Source organism: Ranitomeya imitator, chromosome 3 (assembly GCF_032444005.1).
Source record: "Ranitomeya imitator isolate aRanImi1 chromosome 3, aRanImi1.pri, whole genome shotgun sequence".
Classification (NCBI taxonomy): domain Eukaryota; kingdom Metazoa; phylum Chordata; class Amphibia; order Anura; family Dendrobatidae; genus Ranitomeya; species Ranitomeya imitator.
This window is the reverse complement of record NC_091284.1, coordinates 522,097,052-522,109,782: the sequence shown is the minus strand read 5'-3', so window position 1 is coordinate 522,109,782 and position 12,731 is coordinate 522,097,052. Positions and strand designations below refer to the sequence as shown.

Sequence of the window (12,731 nt, the reverse complement as noted above, 5' to 3'; positions counted from 1 at the left end):
TCCATATTGCACCGTGTTACGAGCAGCCGTCGGTGTTATACTTGCCTTCCTATTACGTGTGGTGACTACTGCCGGTTAGCACGGCCTCATGATCCAGATTTGCTGTCGTGACTAGGAGCTGTGTACCAGGGCGGCCATCACTGATCACAGCTGGCTACCACGTGTGCCATTTCCTCCCAATAACTGCCTCCGCTCCCTAGAATGACATGTGAGGGAAATATGTATATCCTGGAGGCATACAGTGTGCTGTAAGAACTCCTTAGTAATGACCCTTATTAGTTGTGACTTTTTCCGAGTGTTTGATGTCTGAGAACACCCTGGCTCTGAGTAGTAATGTCTATATTTGCCTCATTTATCTTCTCACTAATTGTGTTTTCCATGAGCCTGGCATTGTCCCTGTGTAGACACAGGAAGGCTCTGATTCCTCCCCTGCTTGTTGTGCTTCACCAGGGATGCGGGCGAGCCTCGTCATCACAATATTTAATATGTAGGTGGAGCGTTACTATTTAGGCTGCGTTCTTCCCATCTCGGACATTTCCAGTGGATAATTAGTCATAAATGTCTCCTGGATGCAGATTTAACTCGTGTTCTTGTTAGGAAATGTTCACTTCATCTTTGTCTTCGTTTTTTTTAACCACTTTTTATCCTTAAAGGGGTTTTCCTGTCTAAGAAGCAAACCCTGCAGTCACTCCAGTGAAGGTGTGCGAGATGCATATTGTCACGATTCACCAGTATTCCCTGTGTGCACCGGGGGTGAAGGCATGGGTCGACATGTCGACTAGTCCCTTCCGGCTTCAGTTCTCAGTTCTCCCCTATTGAGAGAAGACAGATGAGACTAGTTGGCATGTGACTAAATCTCATGAGTGCTGACTAGAACGTGGAAATGAGGAGACACACCGCACACTGTCACGATTCCACAGTCTGCTGTCACATTGAAGACTACAGACTTTGCTTCTTAGGCCGAGATCACACATGCGAGAAACACGTCCGTGTCTCGCATGTGAAATCCAAGCTGTGGCGCCGGCACTCCAGAGCGGAGCGTGCGGCTCCATGTGTTGCTATGCGGCCGCACGCTCCGCTCCACAGTGCCGGCGCCACAGCTTGGATTTCACATGCGAGACACGGACGTGTTTCTCGCATGTGTGATTCCGGCCTTAGGCTACGTTCACACTAGCGTTCGGCTAGTGTGCGTCGCGCTAGCGTCGGGCGACGCAGCGGCGACGCACGCGTCATGCGCCCCTATGTTTAACATGGGGGACGCATGCGTTTTTGCTTATTGCGTTTTCCGACACGTGCGTCTTTTTTGACGCTAGCGTCGGACCAAGAAAACGCAACAAGTTGCATTTTTCTTGCGTCCGATTTTCGTCAAAAAACGACGCACGCGTCGAAAAACGCATCGTTTTTGCGTGCGTTTCCACGCGTTTTTCGGTGCGTTGTGCGTCGCCGACGCAGCGGCGCACAACGCTAGTGTGAACGTAGCCTTAGACCCGATAACCCCTTTTCTCGTGCTTGGTGCCTCTTTATTGGTTTTTGGTCCTCACATTGAGCCTGTGACGTATCGCTTGGTTTGTATGTACAAGCTCTACTATATTAGTTGTATGAATACCTGCCAGTTCGCTCTGATGGCTGTTAGCTGGTGGTTTAATATATTTCTGCCAACAGCTTGTTTGTTTGAGTATTTATTGAGCCCTGGATTTATTTTGGAAAGGGACATGAATGTGTGATTGTCTTGCATATTCCTTTTTTTTCTTGTTTTGTTATCCTTTTATCATATCATTTTTAGCTTTCATATAAATTTTGTCAACTTAAATAAGAAAAGGTTAGCTAAAACCCTCTTTTTATTCTGAATCTTTAAATATGTTCCCAGTGTTGTTATATATAACTTACTAATAATGCACTTGTGATGCCAAAGCTCCACTAATGTTGCAGCTCCCCTCCCAGTTCTCTGGTCGACACAGGAAAGCGTTTGTCGCAATATGATCAGAATTGGGAAGGGGGCTGGCTGAGTGTTAATTTTAATAGCAAAGCCCTCTCCTCTGTATACAGTGGCATGTAAAAGTTTGAGCACCCCTTGTCAAAATTGCTGATATTATGTACCGTTAGGCAAATTGAAGATTAAATGATCTCTCAAAGGCCTAAAGTTAAAGATGTCAATTTATCTTGTGATGCTGGGGTCTGAAAAGTCAGGCGTGGACATCTGTGGACGCATAGTGGGCATGGGATGTCTTTAAATATATTTTTAATTTTATATACACACTAGATGGAGGCCCGATGCTATCGCATAGGGTTGGCGGTAATGTCACGATGGGGGCAGGCTTTGCAGCGTTGAGAATCTCTCCCCCCCAAGTGCTCACCCACCTATCCACTCTCTCTTTCCCCATGTGCTGACTTCTCCCGCCTGTGCTCTTCTTCTTTGACCTGTCTACCCCATGTGCTATCCCCCTTGTCTGCTGTCTCTCTCCTTCCTGTGCTGTGTTCTCCCCTCATGTAGGAGGATCCATGTTGGCGTTGATATTTGCTTTTTATAGGGGTTTTCCTATGAACGAAAGTTCATTTTTAGTGATGAGCGAATATACTCGTCACTCGAGATTTCCTGAGCATGCTCGGGGGTCCTCCGAGTATTTTTTAGTGCTCGGAGATTTAGTTTTTCTTGCCACAGCTGAATGATTTACATCTGATAGCCAGCATAAGGGGGTGAATAGGCAGCATCAATAGTAAAAAGTTGGTCACACTTCAAGTGTGACCAACCTGTCAGTCAGTTTTCCAAGCGATGCTACAGATCGCTTGGAAAACGCTAGCATTCTGCAAGCTAATTATGCTTGCAAAACGTGAGTGTTCAGCGGGAAAACGCGTGCCAATTCCGCATGCGTTTTTTCCCCGCTGCAGGGAGTTCCGGAATTGCCGCGGATATTTCCGTGGAAATTCCGGACGTGTGCACATAGCCTTAGGGTTGTGTTGCACTGAGAACATTTTACGGGTAGAGGAAGGATTGGATTCAGTGAAATTTCAACATCAGGTGGCAAAGTGTAGACAGATTCCACTCTAGAGACGTAGTGCTATAAAGTCTTTGATATGCCAAAAATATGTCATGTCCGGTACCACTTATCTTTGAGATGATATTGCTCCTGGCCAGATACAAAATACTGATCTCAGTCAGGTGACAAATGGCGATCTTGACACGTTTTTCCCGTGGCTGGGTTCATCAGGATATCAAAGGATATGGTAGATTAACCCCTTTACCCCCAAGGGTGGTTTGCACGTTAATGACCGGGCCAATTTTTACAATTCTGACCACTGTCCCTTTATGAGGTTATAACTCTGGAACGCTTCAATGGATTCCAGTGATTCTGACATTGTTTTCTCGTGACATATTGTACTTCATGACAATGGTAAAAATTCTTTGATAGTACTTGCGTTTATTTGTGAAAAAAACGGAAATTTGGCGAAAATTATGAAAATTTCGCAATTTTCCAACTTTGAATTTTTATGCAATTAAATCACAGATATATGTCCCACAAAATACTTAATAAGTAACATTTCCCACATGTTTACTTTACATCAGCACAATTTTGGAACCAAAATTTTTTTTTGTTAGGGAGTTATAAGGGTTAAAAATTGACCAGCAATTTCTCATTTTTACAACACCATTTTTTTTTAGGGACCACATCTCATTTGAAGTCATTTTGAGGGGTCTATATGATAGAAAATACCCAAGTGTGACACCATTTTAAAAACTGCACCCCTCATGGTGCTCAAAACCATATTCAAGAAGTTTATTAACCCTTCTGGTGCTTCACAGGAATTTTTGGAATGTTTAAATAAAAATGAACATTTAACTTTTTTTCACAAAAAATTTAATTCAGCTCCAATTTGTTTTATTTTACCAAGGGTAACAGGAGAAAATGGACCGCAAAAGTTGTTGTACAATTTGTCCTGAGTACACCGATACCCCATATGTGGGGGTAAACCACTGTTTGGGCGCATGACAGAGCTCGGAAGCGAAGGAGCGCCATTTGACTTTTCAATGCAAAATTGACTGGAATCGAGATGGGACACCATGTTGCGTTTGGAGAGCCCCTGATGTGCCTAAACATTGAAACCCCCCACAAGTGACAACATTTTGGAAAGTAGACCCCCTAAGGAACTTATCTAGAGGTGTGGTGAGCACTTTGACCCACCAAGTGCTTCACAGAACTTTATAATGCAGAACCGTAAAAATAAAAAATCATATTTTTTCACAAAAATTATCTTTTCGCCCCCAATTTTTTATTTTCCCAAGGGTAAGAGAAGAAATTGGACCCCAAAAGTTGTTGTACAATTTGTCCTGAGTACGCTGATACCCCATATGTGGGGGTAAACCACTGTTTGGGCGCATGGGAGAGCTCGGAAGGGAAGGAGCGCCGTTTGACTTTTCAATGCAAAATTGACAGGAATTGAGATGGGACGCCATGTTGCGCTTGGAGAGCCACTGATGTGCCTAAACATTGAAACCCCCCACAAGTGACACCATTTTGGAAAGTAGACCCCCTAAGGAACTTATCTAGATGTGTGGTGAGCGCTTTGACCCACCAAGGGCTTCACAGAAGTTTATAATGCAGAGCCGTAAAAATAAAACAAAAATTTTTTCCCACAAAAATTATTTTTTAGCCCCCAGTTTTGTATTTTCCCGAGGGTAACAGGAGAAATTGGACCCCAAAATTTGTTGTCCAATTTGTCGTGAGTGCGCTGATACCCCATAAGTGGGGGGGGGGGGGGAACCACCGTTTGGGCGCATGGGAGGGCTCGGAAGGGAAGGAGCTCCATTTGGAATGCAGACTTAGATGGAATGGTCTGCAGGTGTCACATTGCGTTTGCGGAGCCCCTAATGTACCTAAACAGTAGAAACCCCCCACAAGTGACACCATTTTGGAAAGTAGACCCCCTAAGGAACTTATCTAGATGTGTGGTGAGCGCTTTGACCCACCAAGGGCTTCACAGAAGTTTATAATGCAGAGCCGTAAAAATAAAACAAAAATTTTTTCCCACAAAAATTATTTTTTAGCCCCCAGTTTTGTATTTTCCCGAGGGTAAGAGGAGAAATTCGACCCCAAAAGTTGTTGTCCAATTTGTCCTGAGTACGCTGATACCCCATATGTGGAGGGAACCACCGTTTGGGCGCATGGGAGGGCTCGGAAGGGAAGGAGTGCCATTTGGAATGCAGACTTAGATGGAATAGTCTGCAGGCGTCACATTGCGTTTGCAGAGCCCCTAATGTACCTAAACAGTAGAACCCCCCCACAAGTGACCCCATATTGGAAACTAGACCCCCCAGGGAACTCATCTAGATGTGTTGGGAGAACTTTGAACCCCCAAGTGTTTCACTACAGTTTATAACGCAGAGCCGTGAAAATAAAAAATCTTTTTTTTTTCCCACAAAAATTATTTTTTAGCCCCTAGTTTGTTTTTTCCCAAGGGTAACAGGAGAAATTGGACCCCAAAAGTTGTTGTCCTATTTGTCCTGAGTACGCTGATACCCCATATGTTGGGGCAAACCCCTGTTTGGGCACACGGGAGAGCTCGGAAGGGAAGGAGCACTGTTTTACTTTTTCAACGCAGAATTGGCTGGAATTGAGATCGGACGCCATGTCGTGTTTGGAGAGCCCCTGATGTGCCTAAACAGTGGAAACCCTCCAATTATAACTGAAGCCCTAATCCAAACACACCCCTAACCCTAATTCCAACGGTAACCCTAACCACACCCCTAACCCTGACACACCCCTAATCCCAACCCTATTCCCAACTGTAAATGTAATCTAAACCCTAACCCTAACTTTAGCCCCAACCCTAACTGTAGCCCCAACCCTAACTGTAGCCCCAACCCTAACCCTAGCCCTAACCCTAACCCTAGCCCTAACCCTAACCCTAGCCCCAACCCTAGCCCTAGCCCCAACCCTAACCCTAGCCCTAACCCTAGCCCTAACCCTAACCCTAGCCCTAACCCTAGCCCTAACGGGAAAATGGATATAAATACTTTTTTTTAATTTTTCCCTACCTAAGGGGGTGATGAAGGGGGGTTTGATTTACTTTTATAGCGGGTTTTTTAGTGGATTTTTATGATTGGCAGCCGTCACACACTGAAAGACGCTTTTTATTGCAAAAAATATTTTTTGCGTTACCACATTTTGAGAGCTATAATTTTTCCATATTTTGGTCCACAGAGTCATGTGAGGTCTTGTTTTTTGCGGGACGAGTTGACGATTTTATTGGTAACATTTTCAGGCACGTGACATTTTTTGATCGCTTTTTATTCCGATTTTTGTGAGGAAGAATGACCAAAAAACAGCTATTCATGAATTTCTTTTGGGGGAGGCGTTTATACCGTTCCGCGTTTGGTAAAATTGATAAAGCAGTTTTATTCTTCGGGTCAGTACGATTACAGCGACACCTCATTTATATCATTTTTTTATGTTTTGGCGCTTTTATACGATAAAAACTATTTTACGGAAAAAATAATTATTTTTGCATCGCTTTATTCTCAGGACTATAACTTTTTTATGTTTTTGCTGATGATGCTGTATGGCGGCTCGTTTTTTGCGGGACAAGATGACGCTTTCAGCGGTACCATGGTTATTTATATCCATCTTTTTGATCGCGTGTTATTCCACTTTTTGTTCGGCGGTATGATAATAAAGCGTTGTTTTTTGCCTCGTTTTTTTTTCTTTTTCTTACGGTGTTTACTGAAGGGGTTAACTAGTGGGCCAGTTTTATAGGTCGGGCCGTTACGGACGCGGCGATACTAAATATGTGTACTTTTATTGTTTTGTTTTTTTTATTTAGATAAAGAAATGTATTTATGGGAATAATATTATTTTTTTTTCTTCATTATTTTGGAATATTTTTTTTTATTTTTTTTTACACATTTGAAAATTTTTTTTTTTACTTTTTTACTTTGTCCCAGGGGGGGACATCACAGATCGGTGATCTGACAGTTTGCACAGCACTCTGTCAGATCACCGATCTGATAGGAGTGCAGGCTGCTTCACAGTGCCTGCTCTGAGCAGGCTCTGTGAAGCCACCTCCCTCCCTGCAGGACCCGGATCCGCGGCCATCTTGGATCCGGGCCTGGAGCAGGGAGGGAGGGAGGTAAGACCCTCGCAGCAACGCGATCACATCGCGTTGCTGCGGGGGGCTCAGGGAAGCCCGCAGGGAGCCGGCACATCGCGATCATCTTTGATCGCGGTGTGCCGGGGGTTAATGTGCCGGGGGCGGTCTTTGACCGCTCCTGGCACATAGTGCCGGATGTCAGCTGCGATAGGCAGCTGACACCCGGCCGTGATCGGCGGCGCTCCCCCCGTGAGCGCTGCCGATCGCATATGACGTACTATTGCGTCCTTGGGAAGTAAAGCCCACCCCACATGGACGCAATAGTACGTCTAATGGCAGAAAGGGGTTAATATCCTAGGGATGTTATATGGCTTCTCTGTGATATGTATACGGTGCTTAATGTAACAACTCTGCTGGCATCACAGCATGGCCTCACATCTCTCACACTCTTACCCACTGCTCCAGGCCATGATGTGCTTTCTCTTTAATGCCAGCTCCATGTTCTGTGTCTCTGCTCTGTGCATGCTTCATGGCTTTGTGTGTAGGGGGCGGCGCCTGAACTCTCTGGTTCTTATAGGAATCAGGTGCATCTGTCTAATCAGTTCCTGACCAATTACCAAGAGACCTCCTGTATATAGTGCAGCTCCACCCTGTGGTCTGGGCCTGTGCAATGTGTTAGCTCAGTTAGTGTTTAGCTGCTGAGTTTGCCAGGCCTTGCTCTGAGTTACTCCCTCTCTGGAGGCTTTTCTCCTTGCCTTGATCTTGTAGTCCGCCCTCCAGGAGGCAGAATATCCTGGTCCCTGTGTCTTTGTCCTTGTTTTTTGTCTTGTTCCATTGCCTTGTCTGTACTTTGTCCTATCTCGGTCTCCTTGTCTGTGGCTTCCTTCCCTGCTGTGTCTTTCCTTGTGTTCTCAGTCTACTTACGCTCCGCACTCTTGCGGCTCTGCCTGCTCTGTACCTTTGTGACTTGCTCTCTACTCCGCACTCCTGCGGTTCTGCTCCATTCTACTCTGCTCAGCTCCCGTTGCTGCAGTAATCTCTTACTGCCGCTCCTCTCCGCAATCCTTGCGGTTCCACTCTGCTTAGCTTCTGCAGTATCTCTTGCTGCAGCTCCTCTCCACATTCCTTGTGGCTCCGCTCTGCTTAGCTTTTATTGCTGTGCTATCTCTTGCTGGTCTACCGCTCCTATTCCCAGCCTTGCGGTTCTCTTCCAGTCTGAACAGGTCCCAACCTGTTCCTTCTTTCTCCTCTCTTTCTGCTTTGTTTCAGTACCTGCATCTCCTGTGTGAACAGGTCCCAACCTGTTCCTTCATACCTCATTTCTTTCAGCTTGTTTCCTCCATACTACATATCCGTACCTGCACCTCCAGTGTGAACAGGTCCCTACCTGTTCCTTCATACACCACATCAACCAGTCCTGTGTTCTCTGCCGTGCCTTCCAATGCAGTGTTCCTGCCAGTCCTGCCGTTCCTGTCGTGCCAGACACCACCCTGGAGTAGCACCTGGCAGCTGCCTGCTGCACAAGCCTGTCCTCACCATCAGAGGCTCCAGTGAAAACCCAGGCAGCTGTCATAGTCACGCCCCTTCCAGGGTAGTCTGGTTTGTGGCACAGTGGGGCCACCAGTCAGGGCGTGAGCGTGACACTTATCTATATAGCCATATAGGTTGTTTATTGTTTCATCATGTATTCAAGGAGTATACCATGCCTATATATTATTACTAAGGGTTCTGCCTGTTTTTCACTTTAATATTGTGGCCATAGCTCTGGTACCGGGGTATATGGTCATACTTTCTAAGGTGTGTACCTGTATCCACGTCCTGACCATTACTCTCCACAGTGTAACACCGTGTGCTGATTGATAACCATACTGTGAACTGCATACCTCATTGCTCCCTTTTTCTTTCCCTACATAACATCTTCTCCCCCCCCCCCCCCCCCGACATCTATACTCATATTTTTCTGTTTCTTGAGGAGTCAAGGGACATCCGACATACGAACGGGGGCGCCATCTCCTGTTTTCTTAGGGTGCCTCTGCAAGTAGGAAGGTACTCGGCAGGAATAAGGCTAGGTTCACATTGCGTTGATGGGTTAACGCTAACGGACTGCGTTGCACGGTGAAAATGTCGCAATTAACGCCGTGCAACGGGTCCGTTAGCGCACCCATTGACAGCAGTGTGATTTGTGCCTGTAGCGCATCGCTAGCGCATGCCATTTTCGGCACGCGCTAGCGATGTGCCATTCTTTTGTGACGGGGATCTGCGCTAGCGGGGACGGCGAATGCGGACCCAAAATAAACACTGCGTTAGCGCAATCCGCTAGCTCTATGCGCTTAACGGATTGCCCTAACGCAATGTGAACCTAGCCTAAGATGTAGGGATAAGGGCACCTCTTTCCTCCACACCATCTTTGTGTGTATGATACAGTACCAGTTCTGGCACTTTTCCCCTATTAAGTGGACTGTTACCTGTTGGTTTCATAGACCTCCTTAGGCCAGGGTCACATTGCGTTAGTGCAACCCGTTTAGCGCTAGCGGGTTGCGCTAACGCAATGTTTTTAATGTGGCCGCGTCCCGGACCGCTGGCGCGCCTCGAACGCTGCGAGCAGCGTCCGCGGCGCGCCAGGAAACACCGGCGCGTCGCTAGCGCGTGCCGAACATGGCACGCGCTAGTGCTGTGCGTTCCCATTGCCGTGAATGGGCGCGCTAAAGGACACGTTGCACGGCGTTAATTTCGCCGTGCAACGCTGTCCGTTAGCGCTTTCCCATTAACGCAATGAGAACCAAGCCTTAGCATCTATTGTATTGTGTAGCCTTTGAGGACTATACTGCTTTCTATTAGTTCCCTTGTATCTGTTTTGTACATCCCTTGATATATAGATTTTCCTCAGTTGAGGCATTCTTCAGGGCTGATATTGACTAGTATGTAGGCCCTGTATTATAAACTAGTATCTCTTACTAAGACCTAGTCGACATCTTAGCAGGGATATTAACATTTTTCAGCCATACCTACCTCTGCAAACAGGGAGGTCTAGTTCTTGAGATTGCCCTCAGTGTACTAGACCACCCATCTGCCAATTTCCGGCCCTTGATATTTTCTTTGCACTTTAGCACCTTATTCACTCCCTTTTGGGTTAAATCTTTTAATTGTTACTTAATAAAAGTTATTTTTTATACGGGTCAATTCTAGTAAGCCCCATTAATACTCTTTCCTTAATCTTTTAACTCAGATGTTGCCAAAAAACAGAAGCTTTCAAACACATGACACCATCATATGGGCAGTCCTGAATTGTATAAGGGCATAGTGATCTTAGTGTATGTAAACTTTTGACTTTGCAGTAAGTAATAAAAATGACTTAAAACATTCTCTCTCTCTCTCTCTCTCTCTCTCTCTCTCATTATTCTGGCATTTGGCAAATATTAATAATGATGGTATTCCTAATTGACCCAAAACGGGAAAGGGTTATTCTGATTTCATGTCAGATATTGAGAAAAACATGCATATGTGTCTTTTTATATAGTGTGTGTAAACTGGTTTCAACTGTACCCCTAAAGGTGTCTTGGGAGCTGACTTTTCTACCTGCGTTACTGTTTTGCTAGCTTCTTTTTTTTATCAGTTTCTTTGACATTTGGACTTTGACTTATGTAGGTCAAGTAAAAGTCTCTGCTCCTCATAATCAGTATAGACCAAGTAAATGTGACATTATCAGACTTTGTCAGCAACACACACTGATAAATCTGCTCCACTGGGCCTTCAGATCTCGTGAATATGAGGAAATCTTGTTATGCATAGTTTGATGTTGATTTTGCGCAGGCTACGGCCAGCACCACCCACGGAGATGTCGTAAGAGCAGAGGAGGTTCACCACGTTGTGGTTCAGGAAGTATTGTGTTTAGGTGGAGGGACAAGTTTAAGATTGTTTTACCTATTTATTTTTCAGGCTACTAGTAAATGAGTCTTTCCATCTTTTCACATTCACAGCAGATCAACAGGAAACTGGAAAACAGAGTTTCACAAAACTCTCCTGTTGTGAAAGGTTGAGGGCCCTAGTCTGGGGACCAGCACTTATTTATACATTTATGGCATATCTTCAGATGCCTTTTTAGTCTTTGGCAATGGCCCAGTAAGGTATGGATTCTGTATTCATGCCATACTGTGCTTTATCTAATCCTAAAGATGCCTTTTTGAAAAAGGTAAACTTGGTCCTCGAAATGCAAACCCTTTTAACCCCTTCCCGACCTTTGACGCATACGCTGCGTCATGAAAGTCGGTGCCATTCTGACCCATGACGCAGCATATGCGTCATGGAAAGATCGCGTCCCTGCAGATCGGGTGAAAGGGTTAACTCCCATTTCACCCGATCTGCAGGGACAGGGGGAGTGGTAGTTTAGCCCGGGGGGTGGCTTCACCCCCTCGTGGCTACGATCGCTCTGATTGGCTGTTGAAAGTGAAACTGCCAATCAGAGCGATTTGTAATATTTCACCTAAAAAAATGGTGAAATATTACAATCCAGCCATGGCCGATGCTGCAATATCATCGGCCATGGCTGGACACACTAATGTGCACCCACCCCACTCCTCCGATCGCCCCCCCAGCCCCCCGATCTGTGGTCTGCTCCCCTCGGTCCTGTGCTCCGCTCCCCCGTCCTCCTGCCCGCTCCCCCCGTGCTCCAATCAAACCCCCCCGCACTCCGATCCACCCGCCCGCACAGCGATCCCCCACTCCGTGCTCCAATCCACCCCCCCGTGTTCCGATCCACCCCCCCGTGCTCCGACGCCCCCCCCGTGCCCTGATCTCCCCCCCCTTATACTTACCTGGCCTCCCGGGGACCGTCCGTCTTCTTTCCTGGGCGCCGCCATCTTCCAAAATGGCGGGCGCATGTGCAGTGCGCCCGCCGAATCTGCCGGCCGGCAGATTCGTTCCAGAGTGAATTTTGATCACTGAGATAGGTTATATCTCAGTGATCAAAAAAAAAAAAAAAAGTAAATGACCCCCCCCCCCCCCTTTGTCACCCCCATAGGTAGGAACAATAAAAAAAATATTTTTTTTTTTCCCACTAAGGTTGGGGTAAGAATTAGGGGTAGGGTTAGGGTTAGGGGTAGGGTTAGGGTTAGGGGTAGGGTTAGGGGTAGGGTTAGGGGTAGGATTAGGGGTAGGGTTAGGGTTAGGGTTTCGGTATGTGCACACGTATTCTGGTCCTCTGCGGATTTTTCCGCTGCGGATTTGATAAATTCGCAGTGCTAAACCGCTGCGGATTTATGGCGGATTTAGCATGTTTTTTCTGCGCATTTCAATGCGGTTTTACAACTGCGATTTTCTATTGGAGCAGTTGTAAAACCGCTGCGGAATCCGCAGAAAGAAGTGACATGCTGCGGAATGTAAACCGCTGCGTTTCCGTGCAGTTTTTCTGCAGCATGTGTACAGCGATTTTTGTTTTCCATAGGTTTGCATTGAACTGTAAACTCATGGGAAACTGCTGCGGATCCGCAGCGTTTTCCGCAGCATGTGCACATACCTTTAGAATTAGGCTATGTGCACACGGTGCGGATTGGCTGCTGCGGATCCGCAGCAGAGTTCCATCAGGTTTACAGTACCATGTAAACATATGGAAAGCCAAATCCGCTGTGCCCATGGTGCGGAAAATACCGCGC

General features: G+C 46.2%; 1 protein-coding gene across 1 annotated transcript in view; it reads left to right on the top strand.

The window, feature by feature from the left end:
• CBLB (Cbl proto-oncogene B) overlaps positions 1-12,731 on the top strand; it is a 242,320-nt gene that overhangs the window by 27,914 nt on the left and 201,675 nt on the right. The gene's annotated exons all lie outside the window — the stretch shown is intronic.